The sequence below is a fragment of the Schistocerca americana genome, chromosome X (genome assembly GCF_021461395.2).
Source record: "Schistocerca americana isolate TAMUIC-IGC-003095 chromosome X, iqSchAmer2.1, whole genome shotgun sequence".
Classification (NCBI taxonomy): domain Eukaryota; kingdom Metazoa; phylum Arthropoda; class Insecta; order Orthoptera; family Acrididae; genus Schistocerca; species Schistocerca americana.
Window position 1 is genome coordinate 681,996,294 of NC_060130.1, and position 24,113 is coordinate 682,020,406.

General features: G+C 43.0%; 1 protein-coding gene across 4 annotated transcripts in view; it reads left to right on the plus strand.

The window, feature by feature from the left end:
• Positions 1–24,113, plus strand: part of LOC124554776 (protein O-linked-mannose beta-1,2-N-acetylglucosaminyltransferase 1-like) — a 1,050,404-nt gene that overhangs the window by 653,108 nt on the left and 373,183 nt on the right. The window contains exon 1 of one of the 4 annotated variants that reach the window (XM_047128422.1): positions 5,694–5,730. The exons of the other annotated variants lie outside the window; for them this stretch is intronic. The gene's annotated coding sequence lies outside the window, so the exon portion shown is untranslated. Of the gene's footprint in view, positions 1–5,693; positions 5,731–24,113 lie in introns of those variants that run through there. 4 annotated transcript variants of the gene reach the window in all.

Genomic DNA, 24,113 nt, shown 5'->3' on the forward strand with positions numbered 1-24,113 from the left:
GACTATTAAATTTTCGTCTCCCTTCACAATCTGAATAATTTCTTTTATTTCATCATACATTTCTTCAATTTCTTCGTCATCTGCAGAGCTAGTTGGCATATAAACTTGTACTACTGTAGTAGGTGTGGGCTTCGTATCTATCTTGGCCACAATAATGCGTTCACTATGCTGTTTGTAGTAGCTTACCCGCATTCCTATTTTCCTATTCATTATTAAACCTACTCCTGCATTACCCCTATTTGATTTTGTGTTTATAACCCTGTAGTCACCTGACCAGAAGTCTTGTTCCTCTTGCCACCGAACTTCACTAATTCCCACTATATCTAACTTCAACCTATCCATTTCCCTTTTTAAATTTTCTAACCTACCTGCCCGATTAAGGGATCTGACATTCCACGCTCCGATCCGTAGAACGCCAGTTTTCTTTCTCCTGATAATGACATCCTCTTGAGTAGTCCCCGCCCGGAGATCCGAATGGGGGACTATTTTACCTCCGGAATATTTTACCCAAGAGGACGCCATCATCATGTAATCATACAGTAAAGCTGCATGCCCTCGGGAAAAATTACGGCTGTAGTTTCCCCTTGCTTTCAGCCGTTCGCAGTACCAGCACAGCAAGGCCGTTTTGGTTATTGTTACAAGGCCAGATCAGTCAATCATCCAGACTGTTGCCCTTGCAACTACTGAAAAGGCTGCTGCCCCTCTTCAGGAACCACACGTTTGTCTGGCCTCTCAACAGATACCCCTCCGTTGTGGTTGCACCTACGGTACGGCTATCTGTATCGCTGAGGCACGCAAGCCTCCCCACCAACGGCAAGGTCCATGGTTCATGGGGGGTAGCTATTGAAACCAACCAAAAATTGATATTTAATGTCAGGAGTAAGACAAAATCGTATATAAGTAATAAATACATAAATTTTGAAAATACTTCCTTTTGGAAGTATACTTTTTTATTTACCTCTCCTTGAAATAAGATAAGTTAATTGTCTGTAAATGAAGTTGGCTCATTTGCGACCTCAAAGTATGAGCAAGTATGTAAATGAAAATATTCCTTCCCAGAGACTCGGTGAAAACATTCATATAACTGACATAAATGTTAGAGACATGTCGGTCGGTTGTCTCACGTTATGCAAAACCCCAGATCAAGTAAGAAACAGATTGCTCGATCGCTTGGTCTTGCACGCAACTCTTGTCAGGGAACGACCACCAGGCGGTGACAGTGTCACACCCTTACTTGTGGCACCAACCACTAGATGGCACTGGCACTCCGTTCTGTGAAATATGTGGCAACCTCGTCCGAACGTGTGCAGCCACTAGTATCTTTCCACCGTCTGGCGTCTGTGAAATACAGCTGTTTCTGACATACCGTTGCTAGTGGATTGAGTCGTCATGCCGAGTGCCTGCGAGTACATCAACTGTGGAAGGAGTAGACGGACAAATCCTGAACGAAAAATGTTCAGATTTCCCGTCAAAAATAAAGAAAGGTTACGAAAGTGGATTTTAACTTCAGGTAAATTAATAAATTAGTTACGAGTAAGAATTAATAAAGAGCCCTAAGCATTCGATCCTGTTATGATGACGACGAAAGAGTCGACGTCAATGTTGACTGGTGGCCAATGCTAAATAGAAACATATAAATCACAGCAGGTTTGTCAGTAATGTCGATAAGGTAAGGCGCTGGCTGCACGGTTTGGATCTGCAACGACTAAAATAATTAGAAGTCGTTGGTAAAAAATAATATATGTTGTACTTGACTGGTTGTAAAGGATTCTTCGTGGCTGCATACATATAATTATAAACAGATAGCTATTGAGGACTCACTTAGGCCATACGTCACGAAGCCCCTTGTTGGAGGTTGCTTCCTATCAGCTGAAGGCTATGCTACTTTACTACTTGACGTCCCAAGCAAGAGTGGACGAGAGCCCGCTATAAACTTGATACAAGCCGCGGAGCGGCGCTGGTCGTGACTCGCGGGTCGAACGATACTAATACGGACCGCGGTCGATAACTGCAACCCCTAAGTGCGGTATCGAACGTTGATACCACAGATCCTATCTAAATTTTGTAGATCTTATATTCTGATGTAACGTGGCAGCCCTTCCTGTACAAGAATCATATGATACAACTTTTAAATGAAATCATTGTTGCGATTTGACTTTTTTTAAACTGTTTATTCACTTCACTGTCTTGATTATGGCTGTAGAGGCATTTTTGTGTGCAATGTGCAAACAAACCAATATAAGATGTGATCTTGGTTAAAACCACTCGAACCCGGTGAGCGAAAAACATTCACATAGCTGACGCACTGGTTTCATTCAGTTGTTTCATTTGACTGAAACAGCTTACTGAACGAAAAAATAGTCGACTGACCATTCGGTTATTAAGAGCAGTCGACTGACCTATCACTACCGCCGAGTGTACACGTCCCTTGCTGGCTTTGGCCGTCAGTGCTGCCAGCTAGATTATCAAAGCGGGGCCGGCCACGGCTGCGTGCGGGACACAGCTCCGCCTATCTCGGCTTTTCTCATTCCTTCCTGGAAATACTCGGTACGGATCGACATTTCATTCAGTATTGCCGTGTGGCATTTTTCGGTCGTACCAACTAACTTCAGTTCGGCAGAATTCTGGGATCAGCGTTGTTTAGCCTTCGCTGTTTGTTCGTGATAAGAGGTCTGTTCTGAAAGAAGATCGCCGGCCGCGGTGGTCTAGCGGTTCTAGGCGCTCAGTCCGGAGCCGCGCGACTGCTACGGTCGCAGGTTCGAATCCTGCCTCGGGCATGGATGTGTGTGATGTCCTTAGGTTAGTTAGGTTTAAGTAGTTCTAAGTTCTAGGGGACTGATGACCATAGATGTTAAGTCCCATAGTGCTCAGAGCCATTTGAAAGAAGACCCGACTGGTTGCGAAATGAAAACCGCAGTGAAAATCAAAAATTTTTTGTTCACAACGGTTAGCCACATCTTCTAGCTACCTCTCTAAATAGTCGCCGCTCTTACTCAAGACATTTGTCCTGGCGTTGTACAAACTTTCCAGTACCCTTGTCACAGAAAGAAGCCGCCTGTGCTTTCCGCCAATTCTCTACGTTGGTCTGCCTTTCGTTGTTTGTGCCAAAATGTTGTCATCGTAGCCAGCGGTTCATGTGAGCAGAGATGAACAACGGAGGTAGTCAATTAAGGGCCGTATTGTGGGTGGTCAAACACTTCCCATCGAAAACGCTGCAGGAGCGTCTTCATTGCCCCTGTAGATTGCGGCTGAAAATTGTCTTGAAGAAAGAAAAGCATGATATATACTGAGATGGTATCTGTTCTTTCGGACATGTCCGAAAGAACAGATACCATCTTAGTATATATATAGTTAAGGCTCACCGGCCACATGACCATCTTCTTCTTCTGTGCGAAAGCACAAGCAGTGCCCGAACTCTTACAGGAATCGGCAACGTTCCGCGAGTAATGAGTATAATGGGCGGGGGCACTACGAATGTAGTGCGGGACAATACGTTGAGAATGTGGGTTTCGCGGGAGGCGTGCTAGAGATAAATCCCTGCAGTCGCGCTATCCTCTGTATCCTCGGTGGCTCAGATGAATAGAGCGTCTGCCATGTAAGCAGGAGATCCCGGGTTCGAGTCCCGATCGTGGCACACATTTTCGTCTGTTCCCGTTGACGTATGTCAGCGCCTGTAAGCAGCTAAGGGTGTTCATTTCATTGTAATTAGAAACGCATGACATTTATGTAATGTGGGCTGCATACTTTCTGGCAAAATCTCTCACCAGATCCACATACTTGGCGGGAGACAGTTGTTTTAGGCATTTCTGCGTGATCACTTTGCGCTCTGAACTGAAAAGAGCGACGCAAAGCGATCGACAGGCACACTAAAGACACTGCCCAACACATTTGTGCAAAGTTCCATCGGATTTTCACAGTGGTTTCCATTCCGCGCCTAATCGGACCTTATTTTCCGAATACGCCTCGTATAACGGACGTTCAAAGCTCCAGTGGCCCAAAGGAGGCAGTCTAACGATCTATGGTCGCAAACCTTTAAAAGTGAACCGAAATGCACAAGAGATGGATGAGAATTCTCATTAAATATTATGCAATCGTATAAGCGATGGTTACTGCAAACCTGCTACGCAACGATATGCACGAAAAGCTGCCAATGAAAGAACAAACAATTACAATGATCGAAAGACGGGATTCATTGTCGTGTACATCAAAAAGGACTTTATGCTAAATTTGCAGTCATGCAGCTCACGAAGAAATTAGTGGTACGACTATTAAAATTTATGAAGTTGTACGCAGTATCTCATTGTCAGTTGCAACAGTTTTCGGTGGAATTGAACGAAGAGATTGGAGACTTTATATGTATTACTGCAAAATACATTAGTCGCATCAAGGGGCGTGACTGGAATGAATTTTCGATTCAATACTCGCTGTCATTGAATTTATGATGAAAAAAGGACTTCAGGAACAAAAATTAGAAAGTCCAGGATGGATTGCAGATCTTTCATTTTAAGTGGGCTTGACTGCACTCTCCCGACACTGAAAGACTGCAAGGCGAGAAACAACTGCTTTCTGATTTGACGAGGACGCATCTAAAAAGAAAATAGCGTTATAGAAGGGACACACAGAAGGGACACATTCCGTAAGGTCAGTGCTGTTGAAGAAAATGTGAGGTTTAAGGATTCATTGTGGCCTCGGAAGAATTACACGGATAGTTTCCTAAACGTCTTGAGGACAATGCCAGTCTTACATCTATTTTCGAAATGGTTTCGAGTCCGTTTGTTTTTTGAGTTCAAAGCCCCCCTATGCACGTGCAGATGTAAGCGACTGACCTGCAAGGTAGCTCCCGTTTCATTGACAAATCCTTCTGCATTAAAGCTATCCAGGAGGCGTATGTTACTTTCTTCAGGTAGAGTTTCCACGTCTCCATACTGGGATAGCAAAGATGCTACAATACTTCGATTGTCATATTTGTGTGAAAGACTTTTTTCGATAATGAAAGTCACGATTACGTGGCAGCCTGAATGCGAAACTCTGTGAAAATGTCTGTGCCTGTCTCTATGCCGACAGTTTTTACCGTATAAAAATTATGTCGTCTGCCCGCCAAAAATAATTAAATAATACTGAAAATTTGAATTGCTTGTTATTGAGAAATACGAAGTATAAATCATAGTCGTACGTTGTGTGACTGCACTGCCTTTTAATCCCGGCGCGTTCGCAGTTTCTCCCTTTTGCCTCTCCTCGCGCTCGGCAGCGTGCCCTAGCGTGGGAGGAAATGTGCAACGAGGCTGTGCGCTGTGGCGCTACTGCCAGGACGCGTCTCGAGAGCCGAATTCTTGGCTGCTCCCGGGTTAAAGCAACCTCACCCTATCGCCAGACATCGAATGGCGGGAATGGAATTCTAACGGGGTGCCACCCAGCGTCCATTCCCGAATCGAGTTTTTATTTCTTGCGTGCTTTGTTCGGAAATGCGATGCCGAGTCGTTTGCTCGGCACGAGTGGGGGTGGGCGACCGGCTGCGGCGGCCGTCGCGCGCCGAATGAGCCAACAGGTGCTGCGGCTACGGCGGCGGCGTCGCGGCGGCGTCGGCGGCGGCGGTGCGCGTGCGCGGGGGCTGCACAGGCGCAGGCGGGCCGGCGCTTCTCTGCCACCCGCCGACGCCACCGACGCCGCCGACGCAGTCGCCTCGCAGCCGCAGCCGCAGCAGCAGACACCGGCGTCGCTCCCGCTCCCCAGGTACGCGTAACACTCCGCTCCGCCGCCGTTCGCTTCCAGCCCGTGACGTCGCAACTTTCGTGTCTTCCCCTTCATTCACATTACCAGTTCCAATAACTTTTTTGCCATACAAACAAATATTAAAGTATCAAAATTACGGGTAAAATTATTTATTATTTACGTTTCTTTATTGTACTATTATTATTATTAATATTATTTTAAAATTGAACGAGCCTTATAATTGCGTCACATGAACAGATGTTGCAAGTTTCATCTTGTTCATCTTCAGGCACCTCAACTCTTTTGCATTCAGAACATTTTTTTACTTGTAACGAAGTCAATTATAATTCGTGGCTCTGGTAACACCTCCACGTAAAACTAATTTAAGTGTTCAATTCTGATGATACTTGACCCTGTCAGTAGGAGGCTTCATTACTGTATCAATCCGCCTTTCTAATATTTACAGCGTACAGTAGCTGATAGTAGTAAAAATTACCTGGTTATGCACACTCTCAGACTACTTGTACGATTTAACAACTGTTTAAGTTTTTGTTTTTCTATCCTGCGCAGTAATTATGTGTAATTTAGTCCCGTCGACTATTCGGAAGTTCAGTTTCCCAGGGTTTTTGACTAGCGGTTGCTTAAATGAGAACAATAAGGCGGCAACATTTAACACATCCACAGTGTTTCGCATTAGCCGGCGTGACCACAGTAAAGAGGGCGTCAATGCGGAAAAATTATGTGCCCTCTTGCAGATTAGTCTCAGGAACTTATTCTTGATAGAATGTTAGATTTATGAGCTGAGGTAACTGGAGAGAGCTAACAGATTCAGACATAGCGTGGAACATTTTCACGGTTTTCTTCACGATTCTGGTGACAGCAGTGTCACGTCAACATGTAATAGACTTAACACGTATACACTACATCTACATTCCATTCGAACTGATGAATTTTGATCATTGCAGCATGATTACCAAATAGTTACAAATTATTATTATTATTATTATTATTATTATTATTACTCCTAATTTTCCAGTACTGTTAGCGTTCCATCAGGTGCCAGTTCGTTCCAGATAGGTTATCCGAATATACGCCTAATTTATATAAATATCAAGAAGTTTTATGTCATTTTTCCGTGAAGTGTGCAAATTTGTTTTTCCTCATTAGATTTGTGCGTGATCATGCTCGGGGCAAGTGTCGAAGCTGCCAATATTTCACGTCTGTCACAGTGCTACAAGCCGATACCCGGAGCGTGGAAACAGCGCCAAATACAACGAATTAATGCACCACAACCATTTTAGTCACATCGGCCGGTAGAGCACATGCTGTTTGCATCACGCTCGACGTTCAAAGCGTTATGTCCATTGTTAGAATGTATTGAGTCACATGTTATCGAAGTTCTATTGTGGTTAAAAGTTAAATTATCATTCATAAAAATTACCATTCTGCTTTTATCGTCGTACCTTGCGATTAGTTACGACTTTTTTATTTCATCAGAGAAGAAATGAAATGGTGTGTTAGCAGTGCATGAAAAGAGCAATCTTATTTTAAATAAGCCTATAAATTATACAGTAGGTGAACTACGTTCAGCATTGCACTCATGAGAAAATGTGCAAAGTTTGAAACGTATTTTCAAGCAACATACTAGGCCAGCATCTCTTTGTTGATTGGGAGCACAGCGAGAAATGTGATATATCAGAGCCGGCCTAGTTACGCCTCGAAATCCCTTAACATTTTCCTGACCTCCCGACATGACTCTATGCTGGGATAGAATTAATCGGAACGATTTGTGGATAAAGTAGGCGAGTTTTATTCCCTTCATTTCATCCATAAATCGTTGCTCTCAGCTTGTCAGTTCTCAAATGCCTTGTATATGAAGTGTGTGTAGACGCTATACACACTACCACACCCAGCAGCGCAAGTACGTCTGAATTTATCGATACATCTCCCTCGCCTTGACGTCTACGGGGTAGGGGAGAGGGGGAGGGTGGGGGAGAGGGGGGGATATGGCAAGTTAACATGTCATCTAGTGACCTCACTTAAAATGTGAAGAAATATAAGCACTATTATATTTTTATAGGAATTCCATAAGGTACAGGATAGTTTTCTAAAATACACGAGTGTAATACTGCCAAACATTGCGCATTTCAGACGATATCTTCATCGAGCCTGAAAGGCCGTGCAGTTTATTACATACATTGACCTCTTTGTAAGTTTTGTTATAATTTAAATTTAATAATTTCACTCCCGCCAGAGGTTCGAGGCCTCCTTCGGGCATGGGTGTGTGTGTTTTTTGTTCTTAGCATAAGAACATATTTTTCAGGGTGCTATTTCAGTTTAGTATATTTATTTAATTATTCAAATTGTGCGTGTTGGACATGTCAATAGCAGTGTGCAATAATGAATTCACACACATTTGAACATTAATAATTCCAGACAAGTCACATACTAGTAGTTCGTTTTATTAATGGTGAAGAATTTGATAGAATTAATCGGAACGATTTGTGGATAAAGTAGGCGAGTTTTATTCCCTTCATTTCATCCATAAATCGTTGCTCTCAGCTTGTCAGTTCTCAAATGCCTTGTATATGAAGTGTGTGTAGACGCTATACACACTACCACACCCAGCAGCGCAAGTACGTCTGAATTTATCGATACATCTCCCTCGCCTTGACGTCTACGGGGTAGGGGAGAGGGGGAGGGTGGGGGAGAGGGGGGGATATGGCAAGTTAACATGTCATCTAGTAACCTCACTTAAAATGTGAAGAAATATAAGCACTATTATATTTTTATAGGAATTCCATAAGGTACAGGATAGTTTTCTAAAATACACGAGTGTAATACTGCCAAACATTGCGCATTTCAGACGATATCTTCATCGAGCCTGAAAGGCCGTGCAGTTTATTACATACATTGACCTCTTTGTAAGTTTTGTTATAATTTAAATTTAATAATTTCACTCCCGCCAGAGGTTCGAGGCCTCCTTCGGGCATGGGTGTGTGTGTTGTTTGTTCTTAGCATAAGAACATATTTTTCAGGGTGCTATTTCAGTTTAGTATATTTATTTAATTATTCAAATTGTGCGTGTTGGACATGTCAATAGCAGTGTGCAATAATGAATTCACACACATTTGAACATTAATAATTCCAGACAAGTCACATACTAGTAGTTCGTTTTATTAATGGTGAAGAATTTGTGATCGGTCCCTAACAATGAGCTCCTTTTACGAAATGAGATTTAGAATCCTATAATTACACGTGGATTTAGTTCGCTGCTTCTTACTGCAGCAAAACTTGTTCAGATAGCTTCGCTGGAATGTAAATACCTCTGTGATTATTTGCGTATGCGACAGCTTCATAACCAGACGCGTATCTGAGATGTCACAAGTGCTAACAACTGCATATACAATATTTTCAAGGCTACTAGCACGTCAGCGACCAATGTCACATACTCCAACACTTCTTTGCAGTATTTTCAAATATCTTTTAGACATGTATATGTACTCTTTATCTTTCACAGCTTGACATCAGCATTTATTTCAAAACAGTTTCGACTATTTTACCAAATTTTCGTTACAAAATCAGTGATTTATGTATCCGCAGGAAATTTTAAGCGAGTAATACTGTAACATATTTTTCAGGGTGCTATTTCAGTTTAGTATATTTATTTAATTATTCAAATTGTACATGTTGGACATGTCAATAGCAGTGTGCAATAAACCAACTTTGATATTGATCGTATTTTTATTTTTACGTAAGTTACGCTCGGTTGGAATTAGAGTGTGTAGCACTGACCACACCACTTTTTGTTATTGCTTAAAATTCTTGTCGAAATTAACTGGTATCAAACACAGCTACTTACTTCAAATTAAACGGAATCAGTGCATACAGTAAGCCGTAAGACCGATAACTGAATCGACAATGTACTTGCTTGCAACAATCGCATTATTTCAGGAAAAATTTTCGTGGAAGCCAGTTTAACGTCATTCTGGCACTGCTCAGATATACCCTAACTGGTTGCCTCAGCAAAGCCGGCCGCTGTGGCCGAGCGGCTATACGCGCTTCAGTCTGAAACCGCACGACCGCTACGGTCGCAGGTTTGAATCCTGCCTCTGGCAGGGATGTGTGTCATGTCCTTAGGTTAGTTACGGTTAAGTAATTCTAAGTTCTACGGGAATGATGACCTCAGATATTAAGTCCCATAGTGCTCAGAGCCATTTTGAGCCACAGCAATTTTTTTCTTCCCTAATCCTTGTCAGACCATGCTAGTGTTCCGTCTCTAATTATCTCGTTGTCGTCGGGATGTAAAATCTTAATCTTAGCTTTAGAAAATATGTACCTACATCTGTATTTAGGAAGCCACCTCATGACGTGTGACGAAGCATACCATGTGTATCAGCGTCTACTCTTACGTCAGAAGACTTCTCTCCGTTGAGGATGATATGCTGTGTCCTGTTTGCTACAAACTCTTCATTACAATCACACAGTTTGTCTGACATTTAGTATGCTCGTATTTTGTTCATTAGGCTTCAGTGCTGAAATGTATTGAACGCCTTCCGGACGTCGAGGAACGCGGCATCTCTGTTGATCCATTGTGGACCCGGGACAGCGGCTGGTCAAATATTTATTAAAGAAAATCGCAAAACAACCGTACGTTGAGAAGTTATTTTATTATATTTTGACTATCAGTTTCGACATTTCAGTATGCCTTCTTCAGGCTCCATATGCGCTCCTTATACACATTTCCATATGTATCGATATTGGCATACAGGAGCCATCAGTGTCTGGATATCGTGAATTCGTTATTCGACTCCCGAACTCGACAGTGTCTGGATATTGTGAATTCGTTATTCGAGTCCCGAACTTGACTATCGAACTCACGATATCCATACACTGATGGCTCCAGGTTGCCAATATCGATGTATCTGATATCTATATATTAAATGCATATCGGGCCTGAAGATAGCATACTGAAATGCCGAAACCGGTAGTCAGAATAAAATGAAATAACTTCACAAATACGTACCGCTGTCTGGCGATCTTCCTTGATATAAACAGCACTTACTTACCGCCTGTATTTCCTGCTTTCTGAATCTGACGGACGAACAGAGCAAACTGGGTTTCATACGATCTTTGTTTTCGGAACCCATGTTTATTCCAACAGAGCGGATTTTCGGTCTCCAGAAATGCCATAATACACAAGCATAAAACATGTTCGAAAATTCTCCAACAGATCGGCGTCAGAAATAAAGGCCTATAGCTCTGTGCGTCTCTTCGACGACCGTTCTGGGAAACGGAAATGACTAGATTTGCGCTCAAATAAAACTGCGGTTCGGTAGTTTTGGCACAGTACATAAATAACGTAGTAAATGGTACGATTAACGGCATTATTGGTAGCATTGGTAGGGAAGGAAACATAAATGAATGTGTGAGAGAGAAAGTGCGAGCCGACAACTTCCTTTTGTTTTTTGTTTGGTCGTTTGTTTTGCAACTATATGAATCGCACATCTTTCATTGTCAGTCCATTCTGTGTTTTATATCATTACAAAATATAAATTGTATTTTATAAGTAATAAAAGTTAGTTGATCGCGTACGTTTTGTCCTTTTATGTAACCAAAGCAATTACTTTTGATGCAAGTACAGATGAAATCATCAGTACAGATAGTCTGCAAAAACCAGCAGAGTCCTCTAACTGGGGAGGTATCAAGAATGGTGTCCCACAGGGCTCAGTCTTGGGTTCCTTATTGTTCTTAATATATATTAAAGACTTGCCACTCTGTATTCATGAAGATGCAAGGTTAGTTCTTTTTGCTGATGATACAAGTATAGTAATCGCACTCAACAAGCAAGAATCAGCTGAGGAAATTGCAAATAATGTCTTTCAGAAATTTACTAAGTGGTTCTCTGCAAATGGACTCTCACTAAATTTAGAGAAAACACAATATATACAATTCTGTACACTAAATGGCATAACACCATTGATAAATATAGACTATGAACAGAAGTCTCTCATTAAAGCAGAATACTCAAAATTTCTGGGTGTGTGCACTGATGAGAAACTGAATTGGAAGAAACACACCTATGATCTGCTGAAGCGGTTAGGTTCAGCTACTTATGCTGTTAGGGTTATTGCAAATTTTGGTGATGAACATGTCAATAAATTAGCCTACTATGCCTATTTTCATTCACTGCCTTGATACGGCATCATATTTTGTGGCAATTCGTCATTAAGAGAGAAAGTATTCATTGCATAAAACCGTGTAGTCAGAATAATATCTAGAGCCCACCCAAGATCACCTTGCAGACATTTATTTAAGCAACTCGGGATATTCACAGTACCTTCGCAATACATATATTCACTTATGAAATTTGTCATTAATAATCCACCCCAATTAAAAAATAACAGTGAAGTGCATAGCTACAACACTAGATGAAATGATGATCTTCACTATTCTGAATTAAATCCCACTTTGGCACAGAAACGGGTGAATTATGCTGCCACAAAAATCTTTGGTCATTTTCCAAATAGTGTTAAAAGTGTGACAGGTTGCCAACCAAAATTTAAAATCAAATTAAAAGAATTTCTGAATGACAACTCCTTCTACTCAGTAGATGAATTCTTAGATATGAAGTAGTAACTGAAAAAAAATGTGCAAAGAAAACTTATGTCAAAAGTGACACGTTCCACATCATTACGAAATGTCGTATTCATGATCTATGGAACAAGGACTAGTGTATGTAGTGTATATATGTGTGTACAAACATAAAAAATCTGTATAATTATTGTTGTTGTTTTGTACTCAATAGAACGTTCACCATCACGATCAAATGAAGACTTTCCTGTTATTATTGATAAGTGCGAAAGTTATTTATTAATAACAGAAACATTTTTTATATAAGCTCGACGAAGTGTTGAAGCGATGTCTGATATGTTTTTGGTTCGGGTTTTTTTTTCTTTTTTTAAAAAAATTGCGTTTGTTTGGAGGAAATTTCGTTTTTGAGCGCTATATGATCAGTCTTAATTTTTTTTATTCTTGCTACAGAGTTTTTCTGCTTCACGTTACAATTCAAAAATTTTCGAATAAAACTTAAATTAAGCATTGAAAATTTGAGTTATGCTGTAAATAGTTTATTTTCAAGTAACAGTCAGGAGGATAACTTATGTAGAACAAAAATGTTCCTTAAGTGACACATTATTTATATACCTGGTTTTTAGGGGACTTTAGTAAGACACTGATCGCATACGCAAACAAAGGGATCGAAGTAAGGTAACACCCGATACGTATGCAAAACACCTGACGTACAGGTAGCGCGGTACTATCTTAAATGACCAAGGCTGCTAAGAGAACTGCAGTAGTTTACGCTTACTTACGATGGTCTACGGTAACCTAAGGTAGTTTCACAAATCTAGGAATGACCTGTGCTTTTTTCCAATCATTACGAACGCCTCGCTCCCCCAGAGACCTACGGTACAATGCTGCCAGAACAGGGGCTAGTTCTGCGCATATTCTATATAGAATCGAATAATTGATTGGCAATTTCTTAAAGAAAGACATTGGTGAGTTTCTGAAACTTTGTAAGTTTTCCAGAAACAGTTATCAGCGGTAAATTTAATTCATTCTGCAGCTGCGTAAATGTTTTCATCTGAAAGACAACCATTACTTGGAATATCGATAGTTCTGACGTGTAAGCAATTAGTGGAATGGAATAAGCATTGAGAATGCTAGTAATAGTTCTTCCTGTCATACGAACTGTGGAGCAGACTTGTAGCGGCGTAGCTCTTTAGCCTCCTTACTATCAAGAGGTGGCGCTAGTCGTGAAGGAGGTATGTCGCCTTTCGCACTTGTTTCATACAGCTTTGTGTATACGAAACTTGTCGCCGAAGCTTAAACTGCATCAGAGCGCATCAGTATCCACATTATGAGGAAGGCTGGACAAAACTCCCCTGCGTGGAGACAACGACTTCCTCTTCCCAGTCAAGTCTCCCTCTAGTGGAGTCACCCTTGCACCAGAGTCTGAAGGCTTAAAAAGTTCTCATGTGTCCCGTTCCTGAATGTTCTTTGTATGTCTCTTGAGGAAGCACAACAACTACGTACGTTGTTCTGAAACTTGGTTTTATGTCTTGACCCGTTACGGGCTTTCGCCTTTCTTCTGTTTCCGAATCATACAGTTAAGTCTGAGTTGCAGTTAAGACTGACTTGTTTTCTCGCTGCAATGAAGATAACCTTGTTCCAGTAGTAATTTCCCAGCGAGGTGGTATAGTAGTAACACACTAAGCTTCCATTCCGGAGGATAATGATTCAGATTCCCTGTCCGGTCTTTATATTTATGTTTACCGTCGTCCTTTTAAAAGGAGGTGGGCAATTTCCTCTCCCCTCATTCCCCAATCTAAGTATGTGCTCCGTCTATAAGTTAAACCCTAGTTTTCCTTTGTTCTTTCATCCATTTCCTAGACATATTATAACTTTTCCACATCTTAGAGTCCACTCATTGTACAATTTCAAAGCATTATTCGCTACTTAATCGACTTTCTTGTGTCATCTGTCTTCTGAGTGGTCTGACGCGGCTCGCCTAAACTTTCTCCTTCTGGCAGATTCTGCATCTCAGAGAAGCACCTACGCCCTGCGTCCGCAATTATTTTTTGGATATATGCACATCTCTGACTTCCCCTACAGTTTTTTTTTCCTCCACATACCCTACCAGAGCGTGCTGAAAAGTAATTCCTCCGATTTATTTATTCTGTTTTCAGTATCAGTTAGGGTATTACATGTCATGCATCTTACTCGGTCGACTTTACTGCTTCGCTGACGCACGTTGCAATTCTCTGCCACTAGAGGGCTCCGAATAGTAGACTGTAACATGGCGGTGCGTCACGTAAGTATGGTGTGCTGTAACCGAGTTTATAACAGCAGAAAACTTCGTCCTCCACACATGGAGCACACGCACCTTCAGCATAACTATGCCAGACCACACACAAGCACTGCGACATCTGCCACAATCCGACGCCTTGGGTTCACTTTCATCGATCATCCTCCATAGAGCCCCGACTTGACCCCTTCCGAGTTTTGTTTGTTTCCGAAACTTAAAGAACACCTTCGGGGACTTACTTTGATAGTGATGAAGTGGTGTAAGCAGAGAGGAGGTTGTGGCTCCGTGGACAGTGTCAAACATTCTACAGTGACGGTATCAAAAAACTATTCTCTCACTGGGAGAAATGTGTTCGTCACCAGAGTGCCTATGTTGAGAAGTAAATGTCTAGACATGATGAATAGTAAATATCTAGACATGAAGAATGAAAGTGAACGATGTTAATAAAGTGTATTTTATGTAAGAAGTTTTAAGAGTTTTCACATAAAAAATTCGGACACATTACTTTTCATTGCGCCCTCGTAGTACCATTGAAGTTGTTCCCCGATGTGCCTTCTCCTAGTGTTTTACATACAGTTCTTTCTTCGCCGACTCTGTGGAGAACTTCCTTACTTCTAATCTTGTCAGACCAGTTAATTTTCAAAATCTTTGAGTAACATCACGTCTCAAAAGCTTCGGTTTTCCCCAGTACATGATTCGATTCCATACATGCTGAGCACCAGACGGTCACTCTCAGAAATTTCTTCCTTAAACTAAGGCCTCTGTTTGATACCGGGTGGTTATAATCAAACTACAGCTACTCGCGGAGGTCCAGTGTGGGCTGTAAGTATCGTATGGCAGTGAAACTTGGTAGATATGCTGAAGCTTTAATGTGTAACCGATTTACACCGGGAAAAAATAGTTATAATTTTGGCCACAAGGTGCAAATTTAGCGCTGTACAGCATCTCGTCTCCAATGTTCATATTAAACAAGCTGTGAAATCAATAATAAAATGAACATTATGCAATTCTCACTTGTTTGACCTTTTCTGTCCAAGTCCCGTTCCTAATCCATAGCATATGGAAACATTTCTATACATCTTTGCATTCACAGCGCCAAGTTTGCACCTCGTGGCCAAAATTGGAAGTAATGTTTTTCAAGCGTAAATCGGTTCGGCATTAACGCATTAAAATATCTACAAAGTTTCGCTGTAAAACGATAATTACCGCCCTCACTAGACCTCTGTGAGTAGCTGCACTTGAATTATAACCACCCAGTACTCTTCGAATTCCTTTAACGACGACTTGTCGCTTTCCCTGTGATAAACTGCTTGTTATGTCTTGTTTCCTTTGTACTTCATGGGCTATTTCGCTTCCAAAGTAGAAGAATTACCTCACTTCGTCTACTACATGATCCCACATTTCGATGTTAAGTTCATCATTAATCTCGACATTCGTTACTTCTTTCTTTCTTTGATTTACTCTCAGTCCATATTCTTATTCATTTAAAACCCATACAATCTTCCTGTATATTTATAAATCGTCTCATAACTCATTTACACTTTGGGAATAAATACAGAAGAGATTAAACCCTAAAAAATTCTGCGTGTGAATGAGATAAAAATGAACCTGGTTGTTGCAATGATTTCAAACAATTTCATTTTTGTTATTTGTGGTTATGGTGTCACAAATTCTTCATGTCGGAGTTGTTTACCATATAATTGCACGCCTCTCTTACATCATACCATTGCATCACCAGCGAAGACTCGGGCATTAGGTGTGCTCTTCAGGTCAGGACCTGCACATAGCTCTCGGTCACGCTAAGCAGTCGTCACTCTCTTGCTAGGACGTTCTCAGACATTTTCTTACTACTCAAAAACTCCCCTATATGCTTACGCTGTATATGATACTTCTACGATTCAGAGAAATGCATTTTTTTTTCTTCTCAGTACATCTAAAAAGTTATACTTCCGGCAAAAACGATGTCAATAGTGGCCCCGCGAGGTCATATGATGCAGGTTTTAATTGCGTGTAGAGTCAAGGAATTTACTTATTCTGCTCTCCTCAGATTGTCTCATAGTTTTTTAGGGCATGCGACAGCGAGGTTACACCATTGTAGTCGGTATATTTCTTCTTGTTGCTCATTTTAAGGAGTTAGATGTCGATTTCCTCTTTCGCCGGGTATTATATTTTTGTTCCACAGCTCTGAAGTCAAACCCTAACGCAAACTATGAGTAACCGCCCAAATAGAAAAATAGAAACGATTCGGTAATTGACGGTTGTGGGAGCTCTGGTGAAGAGTACTTTCGCAGTGGTGGACAAAAATGTTGTTTCGTGAATAAAACCTCACAAATGTACGTAACCTCTGATTTCGATATCTCAGTATTGTGTAAAGCCCCAAATGATGCAATCATTCCCTGTGAACATCGTGGCTTGGAACCAAGAGAGAGCTTACATATGTTCTTAGGCAATGTAGAACAATACGGTCCGTATGCGAGACGGTCTTCCATAAAGTATCAACAATGGTTGCTCGAGGATTCTCACGAACAAGCTGCCAACATACCAGATCCCAGACATACACTATGTGTAATAATTCGGGCGAAGGGGCAGGCCAGAGAGGCAATATTACGTGCAGAAGACTTGTGCTTTTCTCACCACCTGTGGGTGGGCAACGTTTTGCTGAGATGAAGAGTTGCTGGAAAGATGCAGTATGCTGGGTCCTAGGGGTTGCTGTTCCAGCACATAGCAGTCGATATCGCTTGTTACACGCAACAACGCCCTAAAATACTGTTCCTGGTATTTGTCCGCTTTAACGCTCAATAGTGCAATCTGCCAGACTGAAAACACCACAGTACTTATGCATCCATCGCTGTAGGATGTTTGGAAAGGAAATCATTCGAAAACGCTTCATTTTGCCAATCAGAATGCCAGCGATGACGTTCATGTGCCTGTTTTACATCTACGTGTCTACTCCCCGGGCCCACCTTACGGTGTGTGGAGAATTACTTTGTGGTTTCTGTCTGCGCGGGGTAGCCGCGTCATCTAGGGCGTTTCGTCGCGGTTCGGGCGGCTCCCCCCGTCGGAGGTTCGAGTCCTCCCTCGGGCATGGGAGTGTGTGTTATCCTTAGCGTAAATTAGTTTAAGTTAGATTAAGTAGTGCGTAAGCTTACGGACCGATGACCTCAGCAGTTTGGTCCCATAAGATCTTACCACAAATTTCCGAATTTCCTGTGGTTTCTGAACAATGGAAGACGATGAAATAGCATACGAGCCTTCAGTCCAGTCTGGAGAAGACTGCGTCGAACCGATGACACAGACAGCTGCACAATGATGCAGGGTCGTTCCAACACTGCACAATAATCGGGCACTTTTCGCGTGCTGCAGTTCTGTGACGGGGTCTTGGGTTGGGTTGATTTGGCGGAGGAGGAGACCAAACAGCGAGGTCATCGGTCTCATCGGATGAGGGAGGATGGGGGAAGGAAATCGGCCGTGCCCTTTCAAAGGAACCATCCTGGCATTTGCCTGAACCGATTTAGGGAAATCACGGAAAACCTAAATCAGAATGGCCGGACGCGGGAATGAACCATCGTCGTCCCGAATGCGAGTCCAGTGTGGTAACCACTGCGCCACCTCGCTTGGTGACGGGGCCTTGTTCCCGCTCATTGCTGTGTACGATTTGCTTCATCCCGTAGATTCTACACTCCCTTCATTTTATTACAGGCGTGCACCATACGATTTGAAATGTCATTGTATGTCAGATTCAATTACCAGAACTGGATCACTGTGCTTCGAACGCACATGGTGATCCGCCCTTTGACATCGACGAACGTAGTGCCGCTTTCTGTCATCGATGTTACAGGGCGCTGCCTGAATGTGCTTACGCCATCTCTCAGCAGTCTTCATCACTTTGTGTTTACACAGCCTCCGGATTTATTATGGCTTTCCTTTCTGAGCCGTTGATGTGTGTCCGTAAAGGATTAAAATATGAAAGTCCAATTAAGTTTAAAAGTAATAAACATTTTTTTCTCTGATGTGTGTTATGTTTCGATCCTTGTTTCTGTACTGCATAACATTGCCAGGCGTCCAGTTACATAAACTCGATGATCCCACAAGATATTTGGAGTAATCACTCGAAAATTAAAACGTAATTGACTGTCGAAATATCGTGTGGTACAAAAACACTTGATCCGCTTATGAGCCCGACAATAATTCTTCAGTCAGCTATGCTAGAACGCACCAAGAATCAAACATTAATTTGGTATTTAAGTTAATTTGCAATGTATATTACGACACACAAATGAATAAGTAAACAATGTTTGAAGCAACGAATTCACCTTTCGTCACATTTTGTGAGTAATTTCCGTGTAACACATCGGTGTTGAGACTATTTTGCTACTTCACATTCAGTTTATAAGTGAACAGAGTATATTTATATTACAACATTTGGATTTGGAGAATGGTGTACATTGGAAAACAGAAAATATACAACTTTTCTGAATGTTGAACACTGCACGTGTTATAGATCTTCACAATAATACTCGGGAAGTAAGGAACGATCGGTCGCGAAATGGAAACCACAGCGAAAATCCGACGAAGTTTTGCACAGGTGTGTTGGGCAGTGTCTCTAGTATGCCTGTCCACCGCGTTGCGTCGTTCTTTTTAGTTCTGAGCACACAGAGAGCACATGAAGATACCTAGAACAGTAGGGTGTCTCCTGACGAATACAAAGGCTTGGTGAGAAATTTCGCCTGAAGCTGTGCAGCCAACATTAAATAACTCTCGTGCGTTTTCTTCTTCAGGACAACTCTCAGCCGCATTCTGCAGGGGCAATGAAGATGCTCCTGCATCGTTTGTAATTGGAAATGTTTGGGAACCCACAATACAGCCCGTAATTGTCTCCCTCTGACTTTCATCTCTGCTCACATGAACCGCTGGCTATGAAGACAACATATTGACACAGACAACCAGCGGTAGGCCAGCGTAGAGAATTGGCGGAAAGCACTGGCGGCTGCCTTCTATAACGAGGGTATTGGAATGTTGGTACAACATTACGACATTGAAAGTCCATTAGACATTTTTAATGATAGTAACACTCTAAGAGGTCCGCCTCCGTAACTGAGAAATCAGCATTCGATTCCCGGTACTGCCAGGGATTTTTCTTCGGTGACAGGGCTGGTACGGGGTGCACTCAGCCTCGTGAGGGCAACTGAGGAGCTACTCGACCGATTAGTAGCGGTTCCAAGGTCAAGAAAGCCGACAACGACCGGAAGAGCGGTGTGCTGCCCACATGCCCCTCCATACCGCAACCAATGACGCTACTGTTGAGGATGACGCGGCGGTCGGTCGGGAATTTTACCTTACCGTCTTTTACACTCTGACAGTTCTAAATTAATGGGAGAATATCTGGCAGTTGGTTGGGTATGAAGAGAATCGTGTGATGGCTTTCTGAGATCGTTTTCTTTTGGCTTGTTCTCGTAAGTGAGGCAGCAACACAGAGCACAGCAATAGCCTGTGAGCATTGCTCATTCCTAAAGCTCCTGGTGGAATATTTATTCGTGTTCATCACTGAAAACGTCACAACAAGGAGAGTTAAAGTCTAGGTGGGAGTGGACGAAATGTATTTTAAGGGAAATGTATGTACTGTAGGAGCCTGACATCACGTTGGGAGAGATTCCGTTTCTGCAGCCTTAATCTTAAAAGTTCCGCCTACTCCTCGGACAAATCCAAGGTCTCGAATAATATCGCTCAGTCCCATTTGACTCAGACTGTGAGGCTGATCATCTATTTCGTCAAAATCAGACTCGTTGCATGTGGAATGCTTGCCTGGTTTTTATTCTTCCACATTATTTTTATTTTCTAATTCAAGCTCATGAGTTTGGAATGGAATAGGAACTAGTAAACTACCTGAATGTGTAATAGGTCGAATAGCAGTTGGAATATTAGGGTACTGAACTGTTCCGCCTTTCTTCATTGAAAGAAATTGCGTTTATCGGTGGAGTCCGTAAGAAATAGCAGTTATCTGTATGGTCTGTAGGTTCTCGCCAAACCATAGGCACTGCAAAGCCACAGATAGCTTTTTTGTTTCTCATACATTCTCGCAGTGTAATTGATCAAGATTTGTAACATAAATGCCGAGCTCATGACTTACCTACATTTACATCTACATACGTACTCCGGAAGCCACCGTACGGTGCTTGGGGGAGGAGTGGGGGTGCTCTGTACCACTGCTAGTCATTTCCTTTCCTGTTCCATTTGCAAATACATCGAGGGAAAAATGATTGTCTATATGCCTCCAAAACGATTGTCTGTATGCCTCTGCACGAGCTCTAATTTGTCATCGTGGTTCTTACTCGAAATGTACGTTGGTGGTGAGTCTTCCTGCATTCAGCTCCACATGCAAGTTGTCTAAATTTTCTCAGAAGTGTACCTCGAAAAGAACATCGCCTCATGGGATGCCCATTTGTGTTCCCGAAGCGTCTCTCTAATAATAGCATGCTGTTCGATCCTACCGGTAGCAAATCTACCTATGAGTTGCTTCGATATCTTCCTTCAATCCGACCTGTTGGGCTTCCCAAACACACGAGCAGTGTTCAAGAATGGGTTGCACTAGTGTCATATACGCGATTTCCTTTGCAGATGAATCATACTTTCCCAAAATTCTCCCAATAAACCGAAGTCGACAATTCGCCTTCCCTACTACAATCCTTAAATGCTCGTTCCATTCCTTGTCCCCTATCTTCATACCAAAATAATGCTGACAGGCCGGCCGCTGTGGCCGAGTGGTTCTAGGCACTTCAGTCTGGAACCGCGCGACCGCTACGGTCGCAGGTTCGAATCCTGCCTCGGGCATGGATATGTGTGATGTTCTTAGGTTATTAGGTTAGTTAGGTTTAAGTAGTCCTAAGTTCTAGGGGACTGATGACCTCAGATGTTAAATCCCATAGTGCTCAGAGCCATTTGAACCATTTTTTAATGCTGACAGACAGTCATCATAAGTCGCGTCAGACTGCGTTTTTGTGACAAAACGTTAGTTCACCACAAACGTAACAAAAATTATTCACTGCATTTACACATGTTTGCGGCGTTTTGATTCAACATGTTTTACATTTCAAAAGCATTCGAAAACTAGAAATTCTACACTAATTGCAGCACAAATACACTCCTGGAAATTGAAATAAGACCACCGTGAATTCATTGTCCCAGGAAGGGGAAACTTTATTGACACATTCCTGGGGTCAGATACATCACATGATCACACTGACAGAACCACAGGCACATAGACACGGGCAACAGAGCATGCACAATGTCGGCACTAGTACAGTGTATATCCACCTTTCGCAGCAATGCAGGCTGCTATTCTCCCATGGAGACGATCGTAGAGATGCTGGATGTAGTCCTGTGGAACGGCTTGCCATGCCATTTCCACCTGGCGCTTCAGTTGGACCAGCGTTCGTGCTGGACGTGCAGACCGCGTGAGACGACGCTTCATCCAGTCCCAAACATGCTCAATGGGGGACAGATCCGGAGATCTTGCTGGCCAGGGTAGTTGACTTACACCTTCTAGAGAACGTTGGGTGGCACGGGATACATGCGGACGTGCATTGTCCTGTTGGAACAACAAGTTCCCTTGCCGGTCTAGGAATGGTAGAACGATGGGTTCGATGACGGTTTGGATGTACCGTGCACTATTCAGTGTCCCCTCGACGATCACCAGTGGTGTACGGCCAGTGTAGGAGATCGCTCCCCACACCATGATGCCGGGTGTTGGCCCTGTGTGCCTCGGTCGTATGCAGTCCTGATTGTGGCGCTCACCTGCACGGCGCCAAACACGCATACGACCATCATTGGCACCAAGGCTGAAGCGACTCTCATCGCTGAAGACGACACGTCTCCATTCGTCCCTCCATTCACGCCTGTCGCGACACCACTGGAGGCGGGCTGCACGATGTTGCTGCGTGAGCGGAAGACGGCCTAACGGTGTGCGGGACCGTAGCCCAGCTTCATGGAGACGGTTGCGAATGGTCCTCGCCGATACCCCAGGAGCAACAGTGTCCCTAATTTGCTGGGAAGTGGCGGTGCGGTCCCCTACGGCACTGCGTAGGATCCTACGGTCTTGGCGTGCATCCGTGCGTCGCTGCGGTCCGGTCCCAGGTCGACGGGCACGTGCACCTTCCACCGACCACTGGCGACAACATCGATGTACTGTGGAGACCGCACGCCCCACGTGTTGAGCAATTCGGCGGTACGTCCACCCGGCCTCCCGCATGCCCACTATACGCCCTCGCTCAAAGTCCGTCAACTGCACATACGGTTCACGTCCACGCTGTCGCGGCATGCTACCAGTGTTAAAGACTGCGATGGAGCTCCGTATGCCACGGCAAACTGGCTGACACTGACGGCGGCGGTGCACAAATGCTGCGCAGCTAGCGCCATTCGACGGCCAACACCGCGGTTCCTGGTGTGTCCGCTGTGCCGTGCGTGTGATCATTGCTTGTACAGCCCTCTCGCAGTGTCCGGAGCAAGTATGGTGGGTCTGACACACCGGTGTCAATGTGTTCTTTTTTCCATTTCCAGGAGTGTAGTATGAAACTAATAGTCACAGTAACAGCTATAATTTTAAATGCCAACGTTTTTGGTTAAACTTTACTGTGACTGCTATTGACATTAAATGAAACAAGTTTACTGTTACCAGTCACAGTGACTGGTAACAGTAAACTTGTTGTTTCATTTAATTAACAGCAATAATGTTTGCAACCTGCTAACTGTTGGATAATGTTGTGTTTTGTCATTTAACAGGTGTGACAACTCCGGAAACAAAACTGCCCACACACTAAAAATACAGAAAGGGAAAAAAATGACATGTCGCTGTATCTGCAAAGCCAGAGCTTATCGATCAATTTTGTAATGAATTTTGAATTCAGTGGGTGGAAATACATGAGAGTTAGCTATTTTTGAACTCGGAACATTTTCACTTGTTGGCCAGTGTTATTAACAATCTGCTGCAAGTAGTCTTTTTTCCGTTTAGAAAACTACGAAGGCCGTTCAGTAAGAGATGCAATATTTCATTTTTGCTGAAAGCAGATTAATTTTATTCAGGATTCCTATACACCATATTATTCCGCACTCTTTTGGGTACAAAAGATAATCTCTGTTCAATGCGACGGCCTGAAGCTACCTTACTGCGGGGCCTCTATGCCCGTATGCTACACTCTACTGGTCGACGTCGGGGCCAACGCCTTGTGGCATCAATAACCTCCCGACCATTCATGTACTGCTTCTCGCGAAGTGCATTCTTCATTGGGCCAAGCAGATGGCAGTCGCAAGGCGTGAGATCCGGGCTGTAGGGTGGGTGATCAAGAACAGTCTGATGAAGTTTTGTGAGCTCCTCACGGAAGCGCAGATGTGTGTGAGGCCTTACGTTGTCATGGAAAATGAGAAGTTTGTTTGTATTTTTGTTTCTTCAGTTTTCTGAGGATAGCACAGAACACTTCAGAGTTGATCGTTGCACAGTCAGGGAGGACACCAAACAAAATGACCCCCCTTCAGGGTCCCAGAA